The 20,000-nt window shown below is 41.1% G+C and overlaps 1 long non-coding RNA gene across 10 annotated transcripts; it reads right to left on the reverse strand.

Annotated features, from left to right (window-relative positions):
• LOC135303936 (uncharacterized) lies at positions 1-16,775 on the reverse strand. Of its 10 annotated transcripts, XR_010365365.1 has the most exons (7): positions 16,644-16,674; positions 16,021-16,127; positions 11,729-11,829; positions 11,000-11,175; positions 10,142-10,259; positions 8,223-8,722; positions 2,821-3,959 (listed from the first exon to the last, which is right to left on the reverse strand). It is a non-coding gene; the product is annotated as an uncharacterized LOC135303936 (long non-coding RNA). The 10 variants fall into 10 exon arrangements; XR_010365369.1 differs by lacking the exons at positions 11,729-11,829; positions 16,021-16,127 and having other exon boundaries at positions 2,821-2,932; positions 3,868-3,959; positions 16,644-16,775; XR_010365361.1 differs by lacking the exons at positions 11,729-11,829; positions 16,021-16,127 and having other exon boundaries at positions 2,821-3,493; positions 3,868-3,959; positions 16,644-16,775.
• Between the last annotated feature and the right edge of the window lie 3,225 nt (positions 16,776-20,000).

The raw sequence follows: 20,000 nt of genomic DNA on the forward strand, positions 1-20,000 counted from the left end.
TAATCCAGCCCTTGAAGGAATTGGTTTTTATGTACACACGCGCACGCACACATACACACACACTATTTCGACATCATTCTGCCTTCAAGGCTCTGTGCAAATACTAATCTACCCTTCCATAATCTGCTCTTTCCTCTGGCTTGTATTTTTTACCGTCTCTTTTTTATAGGAGTCCATATAACCTGTTAGCACGCAACTCCTAGTGTCTTTTGCTTTTGTCCATCTGTAAAAGTCACATTTCAGGGTATGTTAAAAATATCTTGATGGAAAGTGGAATTAGTTATTACAGCCACAAGCGTGTATTTTAATCGGATATATTTAAGTGTGAATAGGGATGAGCTGTGTGTAAACGTATGTTGAACAGGATGACATTGAGCTTTATTTTAACAGCAAAAGAACAAAACCAAAACAAAACAAAAAGCCCGCAGAGTTCGACATAGCCCTTGTTAATAAGTATTCTATTCTGTATTTATCTTCTGTGAAACTCCATTTTTTGATATATCGAGAAACGTATGTCAACAGTACAGTAACAGGGATATCTGTGTCCTCGCGGTCCTTTCTTAGCCCTTGTTTGGGTTTCCTCAGACGGTCGAGATGAGGGTTTAAGGCGGTCCCCGGTGCGGGGCGATGGGAGCAGGGGGCAGGTAGCTCCTGCTGTGCGGAGCCTGTTCGGCGGCGGGGCTGTGCGGCTGTCACTTGCTGAAGGGTAGGGAGGGTCTTCTCCGCCTCCTCCTGCTTGAGCATCATCCTCCTAAGAGGAGGCAAGAGACAAATTTCCCCCAGTTGGCCTTTGGGTGGAAATTGTCCCATTCGCCTGCTTCTCAGAGCACGCCGGCTGATTGGCTTCCCGAGGGAGCGAAGGGAAAAGCCGCAGGGAAAAGCCGCAGGGAAAAGCCGCTGTGCCGGTGCCGCGGCCCCGCCACCCGGCAGAGGCGCGGCCGGGCGGGCAGAGCGGCCGCGGGGACCGCAGCAGCCGCAGCCCGGCACTCGGACCCGCTGCACAGCCATAAATCCGAGCTGTCGGCTGTGACAGACGGCTGGTGAAACACAGCACCTGTCCAAACACTTTCCAGCGGCAGGTAATCAGAGAACCGACACTTTACATTTTTGTGCGGAACAAGCGCATTAACCATTTCACAGACCTTCCCAAAACAGCGATGTTTGTATGTCTGGGTACTTTGTCTTTTTAAACGTCTAATAAATCAGGATGACAGAAGAGACACAAAGCCTTTTGCCTTGTGATATTTGACACATCAGCAGCGAGCCAACACTTCGGCGCCATGGCCTTTTAGTCCTACCAGTGTCTGCATCACCCACAGCGTGTTTGTTGAATGGGTGCCGTTTGTGATGATACTTGAGGGATTTTTACACACTGCACAGGCAAAAATTAGGTCAATAGCAAAGAAAGCCTGACAGGAACAGGGAGCAAAACAAGTCTATCATTGTGTGAGAGGACCTGAAAATATCCCATGCTGGCTGCTCCAATCCCGCTGCAGTTTCTCCAATAAAACACCAGTTTAAGCAGAACTGCATGCGAATTCGGATTCAGACCAGGCTCTGGTTTTAAGCACTTTTTTGAGGAGAGATTTAGCTTTCCAAATAAATATATTTTGTTCCTCAGACTTTTCCCCCCTATAACTGATTCATCTCTTTCAGGCTTTGAATGTTTAAACTTGCTTTAAAGCAGGGGGGGAAAAAAATCATACCTGCCAATCAAATTATTTTGATCAACTATTTTGGGCAGCTTCTCCATATCCTGCCCCAGCTATAGCAAGTAGTGATTAAAATGGTTACCTGAATAATGTTAGTCCTAGCTGCTTTCCTACATCTCTACAGATTTTAAGCTGGTGAGCAGCAGAACTGCATAAACCTTTCCTGAATGGAATAAGATCAAATTAATGCAAAGGAGATGTTTAAGCAGAATTTTGTGCACTTGAGGAATTAATAGCTGCCAAACATGAACTCGTAAAAGAAATGAGCTTGCAAAAGCAATCTGTGGATAACAGCTTGCATATATTACACAGAATCCATGCAGCAGGATAACAATACTGTGCCTATTTTTCTGTACAGTGGAGGCAAAGTGTTTAACTCCTGTATCTCAGTGGAGGCATGCCAGCAGGACAGCCTTTTGATTGTTATTTTCCTTTCAGATTAATTAACCCAAATTTTTACCATCCAGATCTGAAGAAGCCTGAAATTTGCTTTCAGCTTGCCTTCCAAATCACCCATAAGATGGCATAAGTATCCATAATGCTACTCAGGAAGGAATCCACTGAAATCAAACATTTTATTCAACAGGAGTGCTAGCTGCAAAACTCATTTCAACACAGCTCTTTAGTGAAGGCTCCTAAGGAAAAAAGTGTGGCCCTTCGTATCATACTAGATGCTAAGAAGACTGAAAAAAAGTTGGATGGATTTTTGTCTTGGGAATTTGCAAGTATTTCTACCCCAAACCATTTTTCAAAATGGTGATTCTTAAGGGCTGGATGTTTCAGGAACAGAAGACCCTTAGAAAAAGAAATTCCACCCAAAAAAAAGGCACATACAAAGGACTCAGATTCACAGGGCCTTCATTTTTTCACACCATGCCTTAAGAAGCCCAAGGTGAAACTTCCTACACAAGAGCAAGGAGAGCAACACAGCCCTACATAGAAGGGTAGTGCTCCTAACCAAAGCCCACATTTTGCACAACTCTTCACTGGGCTGGAGAAGGTGTTTCTTTTAATAACAGGCAAGAGAGTCAGTCCTTTTGTTGTGCCAGGCTTCTTGCCTTTTAAGTCTGAAGTAGACAAAAACAAAGTTGAAATCCACCTCCAGCCAAATTCGAGGCACTAAGTTGTGATTTTGGCAAGAGTGTTTGTTGCAACTTTGCTGAGCACTACGGTAGCACTTTAATGATGGGGTGAATATAGTTCCATCTTTCGTTTACATCCTGAAGAGGAAACATTTTCCTCTTGACTAAATTGTCTTCATTGACTCTCAGAAGTCTCAAAATCAGCTTCAGAGAAGACATCTATGGAGTGCAGATACCCTATCATAAAATTCAGACAAATGGCTACAGAACACCTAGTCCCTTCTAAACATCCAAACATATTAATGATCCTTTTTCAGGTTATCTATTGACAGCTTCAGAAAGCTACTCCTGCATAGGAGCTAAACATTGCTGTTCAGGAAGTTATACCTCTTTACCTCTGGATGGACTAGGCCTGTGTCCTCTATTCCAGGGCCAGAGGGGGAGAGTATGAGGAAGGATTGAGAGAACACAGTCATTACACATTTGTGCTCTTGCACCATGCTATTGTTTTCTTTATTATGACCTGTTTCAAAATGTTAGAGCTCTTTCAAGCAGCATGGCACACTAATAGCCTCCTTTGCTATGGGGAAAAGCAATGTTTTTGTGGGTTCTTTCCCCTCCTTAATTGCAGAGAATATCCAAGATGGAGCAATACAACTCTAGTCCTCAGTACAAAGTCTTGCGCTGAGCATGTGGGACCTAGGACCCCAAGGTAGAAAAAACATGTAAGAGGGGAAAAACCAAGAAAATAGGCCAACACCTAGTTTTCCAAATTCCTCTGTAGTTGCTTCCTGATCATAACTATTCACGGAACACGTTTATATGCAGTATGTGTTCATAAATGTTTTAATAAGTACAATTTAGCTGGTTTAGGGTCCAATGGGTTTATTTTAGCTGTGTTTGAATTGTTGTTGTTATTTTAAGTCATAATTTGGTACTGGAGATGTTATTCCAATAACATCTGACAGTCAGCTGGCAACCCTTCACATAAATAGTATGCTTCTTGTTTATCCTTAATATTGCTAAAATGTTTTTAGTCCATTGTAGAGAAATAGTATTAATGAATAACATACCTGAGCAAAATTCGGCTTAACTACAGGCACTCTGTGGGTCCATGAGTTACCCCAGGATACTTTACTGGGAGGACTCTTCAACAAGACTGCTTCTGTGAAATTCATTTTTTTATTTGGTAGATCTTTAAGTTAACTGTCTTAAAGATCTCAATGTTTCAGCAGAAACCTGGGACTCCATTTTCCTGGCCTATTACTTTATTCAGTAGCTGTTACAAACAGGCAGGTGAACTTCAACATTCCAAGTAGAAGTTGTCAATCTTGAATTTTTGAAAAGAAAATTTTCTGTAAAACCTCAGATTACTTATGGTCTTTCAAACCAGGCATATGACACCAAACTGTCCATCTCAGTTCTTTCCACAGCATTACTGTTTAAAATCACAGCATCTTACTGCAGAAATATCTTCACTAGATTTCTAATAAGAATGTATAAAAATGTGGATAGGAACATCTTCTGGAATCACCCAGTTACTTTCCCTCCAGTGCAGTTTCTTTAAGTTTATTTTTAATAACTTCTGGAACAAGGCATTATTTAGTAGCTATATTTAGAGCATCCTAAGCAATGAAGAAGAAAGCCTGCAAAGATATGGTTTTCTTTGTGAGACTAGTTAAGTTGCATAACTAAGTGACAGCAGATTTTTAGTATTATTCCTAAAACAAGAGTACAATGCAGTTCTCTTTCACCAGCAAGCACCTGCTGTTGCTCTGGGTGCTTCACAAAGCCACCTTCAATACAGTGGTAAGTGCTCCGTACTCATCCTCATACAACACCAGAGTACTTCCCCTTGCTTTGGCATACACAAGCCTCAATTAGTTGTATGTTATCATCACATTTCCCATTAATCATTTAGCAGAACTTTACAGATGTACAGTAAAAACTTTCCCAATTCTTTCCTCATAAGTCAATCCAGGAAGCCCCCAAGTCATTTCTGTGTTTCTCTGAACTCCTCTGGATCATCTCTTTCTGACTAATTGCAAGAACATGGCCAAGGCATAGCTTTCTGTGTCACAATACCTGGAGTCATATCAGGCTCTTCCCATGCCCGCCAGCTCCAGAAGAAGCAGGTTAAAAAAGGACAAAGAAGTTATAAATTATTTCCAAAGCACCCAGGCTCACACATGACAACAGAGTACAGACTGCAGTTACTCAACCTTCTCAGCAATAACCATCAAAAAAAACCACTGCAGTGTAACATTTCAACAACCTTGTTCAGTCAGAGAAGCAGCCTTCCCCTTTCACTTCCCTCTGCTCCCTTGTCTTGCTTGCCCTTATTCAAAGCTATCCTTAAGGAAACAGAAACTATTTTGCCCTCAAATCTAACTGGCTACAAAATGACAGAACTTGCCATTGACTCTTCTGATGCCTTAGCAACCTCTGCTAAGAGGACTTTGCCCCAAGTCTCTAACAGACAGCATCTCTCCTTCCAGATCCTAAATTGGGAAGAAAAAGCATATAAACTGTATTTTGTCTGGTCAGAGCTCCTAAACCAAAGCCTGTTCATCCCATAGTAAAGTCACTGCTGAGAGCTTGGCCAAAGCAAAATTGCAGTATAGCACAGCTCATGCCATTTCCCAAAGAAATTGGGAAATTCTTGGATCTTCCACAGCTAACAAGATAAAACACTTGTCAGAGCTCCCAAGAAGAATTCAGGTTAGAATTTTCCTGCTCCACAGGAACTAGGTACTGCTCCCCATTTCTTTATTCCATACAAAGAAGATTGGTTTTATTCTTTGCTGAGAATAAGGTTCCCCTATCCCATACTGTTACCAGTGGATGCAAGGGAGAATATCCTCTTTGTGTTATTATCTCTAGCACCACAGATGAGAAATTCAAACCTGAGCAGGTGACTCAACACAATCAACATATATCATCATGTTGTTGTTATAACATCTTCCTCTCCACTACAAACAACCAGAGCAGGGACTCTAAGATTACCCAAACTTTAATTAATATTTGCATCAGGAAAATTTATGTTAGACACCTTTTTGTTCTTTGCACAACTGAAATCTCAAGACCAAGAGATCATCTGTGTGAAAAGAAGTGAAAGGTGTAAATTTTCATAGCTTGATTTAAATGTTGGGGAATTATGCTGGGGTTTCCTACAGAGTGGAGATGACTCAAACTAGGAAACAGCTGAAGCAGCTAGAAGTCAGCCAGGTCACCCATGGGTTTGTGAACGCTGCAGTGCTGCCAAAGGCCTGTTATTTGGAGGAGTAAATCTGTACAACAGAGAAGAGCATGGAATACAGTTCTAGAGCTATTACTTGTGCTAATTAGCCATAGCTGAAGTTTACTGTCTTACTCTAAGATGTCATAAAAACCTTTTAATTCAGGTCGCAGTGTGGTATCAGTAATTAGTAATTATTTTCACATTTATATGTACTACATTAATAAAAGCCCCTACAATAAAACATCTTAAAGCAAATAAATTTTAAAAATGGACCAGTGTTCACCATTATTTTAGCCCCTTTTAATTCAATGCACATATCAGCATAGTGAACTATTTAAATTAAAGGACCACACTTCTCTTCCTATAGGATTGCTGCACCATCCAATATAACTATTTGTTGTGGAAAGGAAACTGTCTTGTGGAACTAAAATAAAAATTGTTTTCAGGGCCCTGATTCAGTGGAAGTCAGGAGGTTTATTCCAAGTGTGAATAAAAACCTCTGGGAAAGAATGAATGTTTTAAAATTTTAAGTGACAGTATTATAGATGTGCATGTACATGGGAGAACCAAAGTCTTTAATTCCTTCTCAGCCAGCTTGGTGTCAGGATATATAGAAACCTCATGTATGCAAAGACTTTTTTTTTATTTAGAGTACTTCTGGTAGTTAGCTTTATCAGGAACACAGACAGTTGTGTTACTTTGCCAGAATCCATTCTAACACAGTGGACACTGCAATGGAAAAGCGGGGCTCTTGTGGACTTGCACACTCTGTCATAGTATCCTTTAAGAAATGAGGTTTTGTAATTTCTGAGGAGTCACAGGCACCCAGACTTGAATCTAACTCAGATTAGATCTAAGCCGTGGGACCCTTCCCTTTGGCACAGTTCTGCTCTTCCTTACCAGATCAAGAAGTCTGGCTTAACAGGCTGGTGCCTACAGGTCTCCCAGATGTGATGAGGGCTGACAAAACCATATCATCATATTCATTCTTATTTAATTGCTTGCAAAACAGGATTGAACACTGCTTGAGTTCAATTTATTTTGGTTGGCTGCTTTTGTGAGCACCATCCATCCACATCCCCTGACACAGGGCCAGCAAGTAACATCCTACGATCAGGGATTGTGCCAATAGCCTGGATCAATCAATCAGCCACCACTACACAAAGTGCAGCACAGGACTATCACAGGGATCTCCATCACAAAAAGAACTTCGGTTTTGTGCGCTTATTGCTAGAGTACGTTCCTCTAAGTGGCACATGCACCCCTCAGACCATGCCTACACAATTGTCTCCAGTCACATCTTAACCACAAAATCTTGCAGGCAGAAGAAAACCTCACCAATCACTGCATTTCATCACTTCATAACAACTGTAAAATGGTTGAATTTTAAGGCTATTTTCTCTCAGAAGGGTTGGATTAGGATTGGATGCACATAGGGAGCTCACTTCTATTTATTTGATAAATTTCCCGTTCAATGACAAGAATAGACTGAGAAAAACTGAAGATGTTTTCCACATATTGACTGAGAAGTATGTTCTTTTTGACTTCAGCCTCAAAACTTCATTTCACAATGGTGAAAAACGCAAAAAAGGTCCATTTATTTTCCAGATATGCACATATCTACCTGCATGACAGATGGCTCCAGCTGATTTCAGCAGGAGTTCTCATGGACATTAAATATCTCAGTCACTCAGCTTTTACTGGGAGTGGCTCAAAGCCCAGCTGAGCCAGGAACTAAAGGTGAGCAGCTATACATTAATCTTAATTGCTATTCTATAAATAGTCTGGGAAAGAAGGTAATGGGAAACCCCAGCCAAATTGAGCAACCAGTGGCATGAAGGGGTATTTTTGTGTCCCCTGCATTATTAAAAGGCCAAATAGGTGTTCAAATTAGAAGGCTCAAACACTGACATCAAACTCTGTTTTGAGCAAGACACTTATTTTGTCATAAAGCCAAAAAAACCATAAAACTAAGTTTCTGATAGTTCATTATTTTCATATTTCTGTTGCATTTCTTTAAACTTGCCTTATAACAGCAAATTTGAGATCTCAAGAGTCTGAACAGAATGATCATTTGCACAGTAACTGCTTTCCTGGATCTTCAACTTATTTCAAAGAGCCTTCTGGCCACAACCTTATGGCAGTAAGCTGGGAGGAACCAGAGGGATTTCAGGGTGCTGAGCTTACCATGGGCCGGGCTGCATCCAGTTCTTCTGAGGTTCTCAGCATGGAACAGAGAATTCCACCTCATACAATGCCACCCATAAGTACATGCAGTGCTGTCCTTACCAAAGATAGAAGAATTTTTACTCCAGTGGGAGGTGAAATCAATGAGCAACACCTGGAATGTCTGACAGACCAGGTCTTGCAAGGGCACATCCCCTTATGAGCAGAACAAAACCGCTTAAGCCTTCAAAATATACACTAATTCTTCAGGGAGGGTCATGATAGGCAGGAGTTAGTCAGATACTCATGGACAAGGACACATCATCCTTTAACAAAGCAGAGGGAACCTGTTCCCACATCCATGAGAACTCAGACCTTGGAGACAATCCTGAGGTCCAGAGGGTCATGGATTCATGTTCCAACTAAAATTACTCCACACGATGTCTGCAGAGATAGAAGCTTTGTCCAAGCCCTGCTGCCTCTCAGAACAATCAACTCTCAAAGCAGCAACTGGATGGAGCCTAGGAAAGGAGGAGGAAACAACTCAGTCTCCTGAAGGCCTTCTGCAGCTCTGCCTGACACCATATCAGTCACAAGTCTAGAGGTGTATAAGCTTCCAACCTAAACACTCTTATCACCATGTATAGCTCTGAGCCCTGGGGGTTCTCTTCTGCCCATCAATGCAGAGATATGTTATCATCATTTTCTATCATGTAAACTCAACTACTGTTCAAGTTGCACTGATGCGAGATAACCATACGGTGTTGATCACCCATATCAGCCTGAAAACATACCTGAACTCTGAGGTGTTTATATGTACAGGCTGGTAGAGGAGCTTGACTGTTGGCCCTGCTTGCATAAGGCTCTCTCCTTGCTCTATTAGTTCTACAGACTGAACATACAGGAAAAACTAAATATTTAACTAGATTTTTTTTTCATTAAAATAAAGTTATAGTGAGAACAAAACCAGAAACTGATTTTCAGTCAGGAAGGGAAAAAAAACCATCCTATTTGAAATTATTCACATTTCAACTTTAGTTTCTTTCTCAGAGACCTGATCAACACTGTCAAACATAGTACTACTTTTCATTTGCTCTATTTAATCCAGTACCTATTTACTTAGTAACTCCAGACAAAATTAGGGGGGAAAAAACACATTTTTTTTAAAATATCATCCAATAAAAGTAATTGCAAAGGGCCCATCAATGCACAGTGTGAATAATACATCAAAATATTATCTACACGTAAAAACCTCAATTATTTGGCAAGTCACCATTTACACTTATATGAAAAAGAAAGCTTAACATTTTTATGGTCGCAGAGATAAATATATATTGGCATTTACTGAAATGATGTCTTGGTGAACAGCTGTATAATATGATAGAGTAGAAATATGGATTAAATGTGGCCATATTTGCACTATGAACACAGAGCTCAAAGCTAGAAAAAAAAATAGGTTTTAAAACTCCAAGTTTCAATGATGTAAATAGAAGCATGAAAAAAATGAAGGTTCTGTATGAAAAAAGACTTGCAGAGCCAGTTTCTTATTCTGCAATCAGAGAAAGACCCACATGCTACAGGGGAGAGGGGATTCATCCTTTTGATGTGGGCAAGTAAGGGAATGTGTCCTTCTGGACAGGAGCGTGCACTTGCACCACAAGTGGCACAGGTGACTGCCGTCCATCCCCCCAGGGGCCCACATGCTTCACTTGAACCTGTGAGTTCTGGCAACATCTCCCAGCCTGTTCCTGGTTGGGATGCTGAAAGACCCAAGCAGGGTGGACAGGCTTGCGGGACTACCACCAGCACAGCCTGCCAGGTGAATTAGCTTTTCCCTGGATGCTCTGCCCGGGATAACTCCAGCATGTTCCATGCAGCTGAAATACATCTTACTAAAAGGCCAAATTTACAACCAACTTGTATAGAGTTTTCCAACTGACCTGTTGAAAAAATGTCATAAGGAACACCAAGCTTGACTGTGAGAATTGTTATGTATCTTTACATAGGAAGCTGTGTAATTCCAAAATCCCTTCAGATATGTCCAAAAATCTGCCAGTCCTATATCAATGAGAAACTTTGGTTAGCCCAAGGTCCTGTCTCCAGTACACCTATTCTCTATAGCTCAGGGAATGGCCAACAGCAGGTAAACACAGTCCCATGCATTTCTAAACGCTGCATGAAAATGAGGGTGTTCCTAAATCAAAACAGGATTTTTGTGCTTAATAGCTCTAAAAAACCCTTTTCTTTAGCAAATCTGTCCTGTCACTTCTTAAGCCCATTCCAATTTTTTCAGTTCAATTTCACAGTCAGTTTTGTGTGGTGTGAAGAGGGACCTCTTGCTATTTTGTTACAAAAGCACTTCCTAATAACAGGCCACAGGATAAATTGTAGCTGCCATCGGGGGCAAATTTGCAACCATTGCCCAAAAGCTCTTCATTCATAACTTCAGACTTGCATTAAATCCCGCTTACGAGAAATCTCTTGAACAGTTTTGATAAATTCATCTCTCATCCCGATCATACCTGTGAACCTTATTCTATCTTTACTGTGCCTTGCTTTGAGAGGTAAGGTTGTTGGCAAAAGTTCAGGGTTGGGAGGCCTCCAACCACAGACAGGATTTGAGAGCTGAGTATGCCAAGGACCCATATTCTGCAAACACAAGTGAACTGGTAATCATGAACACAATACCTTTACTGGTTGCTACTGTTTCTCCAATTGCAGCTCAATCTGGACTTTTGTTTTTCATTAGGAAAATCAAAGCAACACTCCTGTGTGGTAAGTGTTATTTCAGAGCCTACCTGAAGCTTTTTTTCTCCACCATTAAAACTGCTCTCTTTCAAAAAGCAGACACACTTCAGCTTTGGTAGGGAGGATTGGACCTGTCTGTGTCATCAGTATTGGGCTGTCTAGCTCTGTCCCTTTGCCTTGGATCAAGAATCATGCAGACCATGCAGCTCGTGCTGTCCTCAGGTCCCTGTGAAGACCACAAAAGCTGGTGAGGGAGAGTGAGGTTAACAATAAGTCATGCTTTAAATCTCTCCAGGCAGCCCCCCCACCATTCCATCTGTATCAGGATCTTTCATAGTTGCACATTCCATTCTTGAAGCCTTGTCTACCACATATATAAGCAGAAGCTCTGGCCTGCCAAAGATTAATTCCAATTCTCAACAAAACTTTTCTGGTTTTGATCTGTTCTTCTGACCCTGAAGTTAGATCACAGATGTCTTGAATAAGCAACCAGAAAGTTCTTGGGTTTTGGCTAGAGCTGTCAAAGGAAGAGTTCATGATTAAGCAGGATGGTGCAAAATCATCAGGGACAAGAGCTATCTTGTCCACTTTTTCACAGCAAAGGTTGACCAAATTCTCTCCAACCTTTCTATGAACTGAGATACTTTCTACAGTCAGAAGACCTCCTCTGTTTTAATAGTCTTTGTCTAGAGGTTAGTCTTAGTAGGCAAAACCACCATCTTTAAGAGTGATCTATATTTTATACCAAAGTATTCTTTATAGCAAAACTTAGTGCTCACCACTGCCCAATCTGCTGAGAAGTACAGTGCTGTGTGTTCCTGATAAGCTAGAGAAGCACACAAGGAAAGTTTTGGAAGAGCTTCCTAGTTCATATTTGTATCTGTGAATGAGCCAAAAGGTGTTAAAACAAGGAAGAGCATTTTCAGAAGAACAAATCATCCATCACATTTTCCCCCTTTCCTCCAACAACTACTTTTGTTTAATACTACCTTCAGTAACAACGACAACAAAACTCATTACAAATTACCCAAGCTACAAGATAGCTCAAATATTAACAAGCATGTAAAGCCACTAGGGGTAAAGCCTGAAGCTGTATAATAATAAAGCAAGACTCAACGAGATTCCATAATTATTTGTTACACAACCCAAGAAACTGGCTAGAGCATTTCTAAGATTACACACCTAACCATGCCAGAAATTACATAAGGCTTTTTATAACATAATAATTTATCATTAAAAAGGCAAAACAAAGGGTCATTATGACCAGAGGTGACAATCCAAGAATTAGTTTACTTAGGACCTGATCCAAAGCCCATGACAGTGATCTGCATACATTTCAACATGCTTTGGATCAGACATTGAATGTTTTCCATGTTGTTCCCCTTTTTCTTCTATAGAACTAAGGGACTAGAACTGTAAAGGAAATTGAAATGGACATATGTTCCTGTCATAGCTGAGAAATCAGAGCCAGCACTGATTTTAGTGATGGTAGCATCTGTTTTGCATCCTTCCAGAGAAGGAAGAAAAAAAAAAAGCTGGCCATCTATTCAGATTCCCAAATACAGGCTTTCTAGGTATTTCATTTCTGGAAATGTTGACCTATGCAGACAGCCCTAGCAAGAGTTGTAGGAAGCATCTGAAGCAGTTGAGATACAAGTGGATATATCTATTCCTAGGCACTTTTACATCAAGAAAAATACAAAACACATGACCAGCTGTACTGTTATAACAGGAAAATTACACCTGCAGCATGGAAATGGAGTCCTTAGCTGTAAGTCTAGCTCTAGCCACCAGGAAGTCCTTTCAGGTAAGAGCATATACTAGTGAGACAGTTTATCTGTAAAGCTGCAAGTGATGAGACTACTTGTTCCCTTCCTCTGGACTTGTTAAGGACTGTGGAGAGTACACAACTCAGTGGGGAAATACTATAAGAAGAAAAAAAATTACATGTCATGCATACAGTCATATATATATTGACCTCGAAAACATAAGAATTCTGCATAAGAAGCAAAACAAAGACTTGGAATTTAATTGATGGGTAACAACCTGCAGGATCAGGCTCAAAAATACCTTGCTGTGGAAGAGTTGCTTTGCATCAGTTAAACATAATTAACCCAGAGGCAGCAAGTGAGTGGAGGAAGAAAAAACACCTCAGAATACAACAGAAATCTACAGTCTTGAATATTGGGGTGAATGTATTCAAGGCCCAGTTTTGTTAATTGTTAAATTTGCCTAAAAACTTCACCAATAAATGAGGCTTGCAGGATCTAGATGCCTTTTTTTTTGTTACAGAAAAAAAGGAAAAGTTTAATAGCTCACAGAGAAGTCTCCTTGCAGCTGAGCAGGACAGTGCCTGTAGGCAGATTAACCTGGGACTGCACTTGGTTTCTGTGCCTCTAATTCATTTGCAACATCCACATCTCCAGATCCCTGTCTAACAGCAACACCAGTCAGGATCAACAGAGCACCCTTGGTCTCTCCAGATTCATAACTTCTCCTTTAGCCCACAGCTCTCTCAGTGTAGTTTACAAGCCTAAGCCTTGCATCAACCAAGAGCTGCCCAATGCTCCAACATACATTTTGCCTTTCCACACAGACTGGCAATTTAATCAGGTCAACACAACAGTGGGTAACTCTCAGTGGGACACAATTTCCTATTGTTAATTGCTTTCTAGATAGAAGGATTCATGGTGCTGACCCTTGCAGCCAAGGGTTCCACCAAAGCATCCAAACTCCATTTCTAAATCCTTTTGATTCTCACCGAGCAGAGCAGACCTGCAGCACAAGGAGGTGCTGGTCTGCATGCCTTGACTTATGTCTGCATTGGGACTGAATCTACCAAGGACTTGCCCAGGAGCTCACCTCCATAGAGGCACTTGAGATGCCCCATCTTCTGTTTCCGTGACGTCTAAATCTGATCCAGCAAGTGTGACACCTGTGCTGTGCGCTAGACAAAGTCACTTTGCAATCGAGGATCAGAACAGAAAACTTCATGCCCACACACCCCCAGTGAAGAGCAGATTCTTCCCTTCCCACTGTCCAAATGATAACTGGGTCAATTTGCCTTTCCCAAGACAGTCTTAAATGTTCTTCAGCAACAACCTCTGGACATACTAACCCGTTTCTACACAGACTGAAAAACTCAGACTCAAAACCTTCCCTTTTTTTATCATTCACCCTCACAAAAGGAGGAACTATTCCTACAGAACATATTTGGCCCTCATTCTATTCTTGAGACACATGCTTTCCAAAGTAAAAAGATAAGACAGAATATTACTTCTTGGACACAAAACTAAACATCTTTTAGTATGAGGGACTTCGTAGGTACTTGTAGGAAAAGGGACTTTCTAAGCCAAGATGGGTTTAGCTTTCAACAGAAACATGAGCAACCATTACAAACCTTGTGTCTCTTAGATCTCCTTGGTAGGAACAGACACATTTCTATTAGAACTGACAAAATACCCACATTATTCTGAGTGACACCAATCAAATCATCTAACCAGCATTGTCTTACTTTGGAGCCACTTTGCTGGCTTTCTCTTGACTCCAGTTTCACCAGTTTCTACAACTGGTGATTAGTTTACCATTAAGAACAAAAACAAAGCAGAACCTTTGTGAAGGTGTGCAGATAATCAAGGCAACACTGCAGCCTGCAGGTGTGTTTTAAGATAACACCAGGACACACCTGGATACTCCTCTGTTCTCCACTCCCAGAGGACAACACAGTGGCAGTGACAGACTAGAAGATCTTCTGAAGTCACTTCAATGGGCTATGTATTAAGTAGACCCAAATAAATTATTCAGGCTGTGTTCATAACTAGAAGGAAATAATTATCTACCTTTCCTTCCCTCTTCCCCCGAAACCCCCACCCTTCTCAATAATTGAAGGACTTGGTGAAGGTTATTGGTAGAATTCTTTACTTATCCATGGATGTTTATTTGCATGGGAAACTCTAAAAACCTCAAGATGATGAGCAATAAATGTAATTTTACACGGAACTGTGAGCATAAGAGAGAAATAGAGACTTTGGACTGAAAAGGAACAAACAAGTGGGGACCAAATCAGCTAACACTCATTACCTTCTTTGATTTAGCAGACAGATACCTTGTTAAAGTCCCAGGAGGCAGCCTGGTGCAGACAGTTTTTTTCAAGTCTATGGTCCCACTCCATTATTTGAACATATTCCTCTCCTTGGAGCTGAGGTGCTTTACCACTACCATTTTCAAACCATTTCAGACTATCCTCTTCACTTAAATTACCTCAGAACTTCAGATCCTTTGTCAGCTTCTTGAAATAACAGCCAGAAATAACACCTTTTATTGCTTTCTCCACATTCCTACAGTTAAATGTTCTCAGCACTCTCCAAAATTTTGATTAGTTTTGTCCTGTTATATATTTTATTAAAACTCCACCATGACCTGCCTTTTAAATCCTTCCAATCGTCACTCAAAACCAAGTTCTACTCTAACTCCTCCATTCAGTTTGGTGACCTCAGAAATCTTATAGATATTTACTTCTATGTCCCAGAAGCATCCTGTAAACCAGGTACTCATCTCTACTTCTCCGGAGAAAGTATAAAATTCTTGGCATGTACTGCAATCTCTTTCCTTTGTTTCCCTGTCTCCCTTCCATGGTAATTTATTCTGATATAGCAGTTATAGAATCCCATCTCCCAAGTTTCTACAACACCTTTTATAACTTACCTTTGGCTGTAGTCTAATGCTTCGGATACTTTTTTTTAATTGCCATACCATTAGTCGTAGTGTAGAGAGATCCCAAGCACTCAGTTCACTGCCCTATTATTCTCAGTTCTCTTTCTGTGATGGCTTTTATAAGGGTCCTCATTCTATCTCCAACAGGTGACAGGAGACTAATTTAGCTGTGGATGCCTACCAAAAGTCTTTTTAAGCCTAGTTCTGTCTTCTGCCAAGAAATGCTTTCTCCCTGCTTAACTAACTGGACATCGTTTTTTATTTCTTCTTTTTTAGAGCACACAAAGTTCACGATCAGCAGACACAGAGACTCTATCTTGTCCCTTTGCTCCGCCACACAGTCCCCTCTGGCACTTACCTGCTCCTGCCTGACTCTCTACTTACAAGGACAGGAGCTGTGACTCCCCCAAGCCCCAGAATTCTTTCCCATTTGGGTAGGGTCACACTGACTGTTGCTCCTCTGCACTGACATAAGAAAAAGCAGTCAGAAAAACACCATTACAATTCATCTTCCCATGATGTCTCCAACTTAAGTACTTCCTACTGCACAGAACAACTGGGGAAGCAGTCTGAGGACCATTTCTGTGCCCTTCTGAAGCCTGCCACTTATCAACAACATCCTCTGACCACCAATGATCTCTCAATATTTTAGACACTGCACTCATGGCACCTTCTGCCTTTTCTTCTAAAAAAAGTCTTTCACAGGCTCACATACAAAATTACAACTTGTCTTAGCCACACCCTCTGCCTCAATTACTTATTGATAAAAAGTCACACAACTTTAACTTCAGAGATACCAAGAACTAACCCATGCCTTACAACAATAAGGTTCAAGCATACAACTGATCACTTTCTGCTGAAGATGACAACTCCTTTTTTTCTGTCTGTTAGCCAAAGGGGATTGAAACAACCCACACAACAACTACTCAACTGATATTTGGTGGGTCTAAAAAACATACAGCAAATTCTACAGCAACTTACCTGTTTGCAAACCACAAAGAACACCCAGTTGTGACCATTAACCCAGCCTGTGGGCCACCCTTGTTTTTATGGTTGCCTTAATCAGCAGTATATTGAAAAGAACTGTGCTGCTCAGGCTCAGAGCATTTGCATGCACTCAGCCTGGCCTTATATTCCCTCAGAACAGCAGGCAGGTGATGGCCATCATCCTTCAAGTGGTCTCTCATATCTATACAAGCATGGGTTTGGGGTGGATGTTAGACCCCTTGCTCCCAGTGCAATTCCTAGTGCCATGGTATCTCTCCTGCAGCTGTCCGACACAAGCACAACTGAAAGTGATGTGGTGGCCATTAGCTGTTGGAATGGCTTCTACTTTGTCATTTTTCTATTACTTTTCTATGTGTAGAAGGATCCTTCACACTACTTTCTGCTCACACCAGTGGTGGTTTCCAGGATGGGTGCCAGGCATGCACGGAAGGAGGGAGACAATATGAAGCCATGACAAAAAGACAGAATGATGTAAACCTTATAAGCTCAGTTTATTATATATGTTTTAATATTCCAGTAAGAGCTCCTTAACTTTATGTCCAGCCCTTAAGCTAGACATAGATGTTTTCAAAATCTGTGTGATTTTTCAGCCTCTCCAAAACTGTCCTCTTCTGGCCCAAAATTTCACTATGCACCTAAGGCCTTTTTAACATTAATGTTCAAGTGTCAGTCTGTAAGCAAAGTAATGTGTGATTTCTAACATTATATGCATGACACAAATGGGCAAGAAAACGTAGAAGTAGTACTAAGTGTTCGTGCTATCTGTATTTTCAGTGAACAGCAGCCAAAGCTAAGATTCAGTTTGAATATTGTGTTTAGGAAAAGCAAAAAGCCATAGAAATGTCACTCACTTTAACTAGAACTAGGACTTTTTTATGATTATCACTACTTTAGAAGTAAAAAAAAAAAAATATTGTTGGAGGCTCTTCCTTGTTTCTCATACTCAGTTCAAAGCTGTTGACATTACTGGAAAGTTTCAAGTTTAGAATATTAATTGGGTCATTCTTTTACAGGCATATTTTTATTGAGAAAAAACAGAAGGTAAAATAGCTGTGAAGATAGCGAAATTATCTCAGTGGAAGTACCTTGAGGTAAATAAGAATAATGTAGTTCTTAATGAAGACCCAAAAGGGCCCTCAATAATTCAAGAGAACTCTTGCAAAGGAGGCTTTTTTTACTGGTCTAGGAAGAAGTGCAGAATTTAACACTCACTCCTGCACTTCATAATAAAACCCTCTTGAGCCACAAAATAGCAGAAGAGAACAGAGATATTGTCTGTCTTTGGACAGTGTAATGCTGGCACCTTAAACAGCCATCCACGTGGATGCTGTTAGCCAGCTAGAGAGAGGTTCTGTGCTGAAGGACTCACAGTCCAAATAGGTAAGATAAAATGCAATAAAATAAAAGCAATCTTCTTATCCCTGTTTTATGGGTAGGAAACAGACCTCTGAAGAAATTTAGTGCCTTACTGCTCAAAGCCATACAGGAAATCAGTGTCAGAGGAAACAAATTCAAACCTCAGTGTCATGGCAGTTCCTTCCTCTTGATACCACTTTGACCATCAAGGCTGCTTTCAATTAAGCCTTTTATTGAGGACATCTCTTTCCAGCTATGCAATTTTTTTTATTGCGTATCCCACATGGTGGACCTGTAGAATTACAAGTGTCTCCAGCCAGGTCCTTTACTGTGTTTTATGAACCTTAATGAGCCCCCCCACGGAAAGCCGAAATACCTGCAGGGAGGGGGTGGGGAGCAGGGCAGCAGAAATAGCAGCATTGTATGCGGCTTTCAGTGTGCGGTCCACGCTCAGGAGGGAGTGTGTGGGTAAACAATCCCATTTGCCACGTTTAAGGACAGGCACAATTTTAGGAAATCCAAACACCCTGTTAGCCTACTGACCTCTAGATAACCTACTTCAGCAACAATGAAACTTACAGTGTGCTGAGGAGGCGGAGGGGCAACACTGGGAAGATGCTTTGCTGCCGTAGGAAATGAGCCAAGGAAAACTCTGTCATCATTTTGATCTTCGTCTGATGAGTCTGTAAAAGGAGAAGAGTATCAGCTTTCTAAAAAAACTGTTTTCTGACAGAGATTTGAAGTGAATTTTCCTGTCCTAGCAGCACTAGCTAAGTGGTGCTGCCTCCACTTGCCTTGATCCTCTTACCTGAGAACTCTACTTTTCCACAGACCAAGGTGAAATGGAATCCAAATAAAAAGTAGCTCCACATTATCCACAACTTTTCAACCTGAAGGCACAGAGGAAGCGTGCAAATCAAGCTCTTCTGCCTTAGATATATAGTCTCAGTGTGGATTTTGGTCATTCGTACCAGGGGATACCAGAAACGTAAGCACAGACACAGAACTGAAAGTGAAGGGGAAACTAGGGTCAAAAGCAGGAATGGGGGCGTTTGCATGGCCATTTGGCAGCAGCACACATTCAGTAAGCAGCTGATTGTATAAATATCTTCAGTTCACCTTGCTTAGGTTTCTTTTTACTGTGCACAGTCAGGTGTTGGTCACATTGTCACAAAATCTTTTCTGTAAAGGAAGCGCTGGGAAAGGATTTTACACAGTGAGGATGCACTACCATTTGCATTTTTCACCTAGGAATAATGTCTGCTTGCATCTTTTGAAGTGCTTTCTTGACTAATTCAACTGTTCCCACCCTTTAGCTAGTCTACTGCTCAGAAATGTAGATGCAAGTGGCTTGCCCAGTGACAATGCAGAGGACAAAAGTGATGTTTCTTTATTTTCTTGAACCAAGATCACTTTTAGCTGCTGGGAATGGCTCTAGTGATTAAAAGAAGATTACTTGTATCAGTTGAATATCTAGTTTATATATCTAGTTTGATTTGTTTGTGATTTTAAAGCCTGGACTTACTGTGGGAAAACTGAGGAGAAGGACCTTTACAAGCTGCATCAGCTTTGTGGTGGAATATGAAGGAGCCTAGAACAGCACTGTTAGATGGGCTCACCACAGCACTGGGGGTGAAGAGAAACACAGTCAGGCTACACAGAATAGTTTCATTGCAAGCCTGTCTCTACTCAATGTTTTGAAAAAATCGTTTGACTCTTTCTCCTCCCAGTCCTTGCTTGTGACATGTTGGAGCTTTGTTACACCCAGCGCTTGGATAAATAAAATCACCGCCCATGGTTCATGTAGGAATAGCAGCAGCCTTGAGTGCAGTATTGTAAGAGCAAGAGATTTTGTTCTTTATCACCTTGTTACATTGGTCCTGCAAGCCTAGCCATAAAAAACACCTTGTAACCATACCTAATATCCAATATGTCTGCAGCAAAACACATTTTTCATGTATCAAATCCGTGCAC

This window comes from Passer domesticus, chromosome 1 (assembly GCF_036417665.1).
Source record: "Passer domesticus isolate bPasDom1 chromosome 1, bPasDom1.hap1, whole genome shotgun sequence".
In the NCBI taxonomy this organism is placed as follows: domain Eukaryota; kingdom Metazoa; phylum Chordata; class Aves; order Passeriformes; family Passeridae; genus Passer; species Passer domesticus.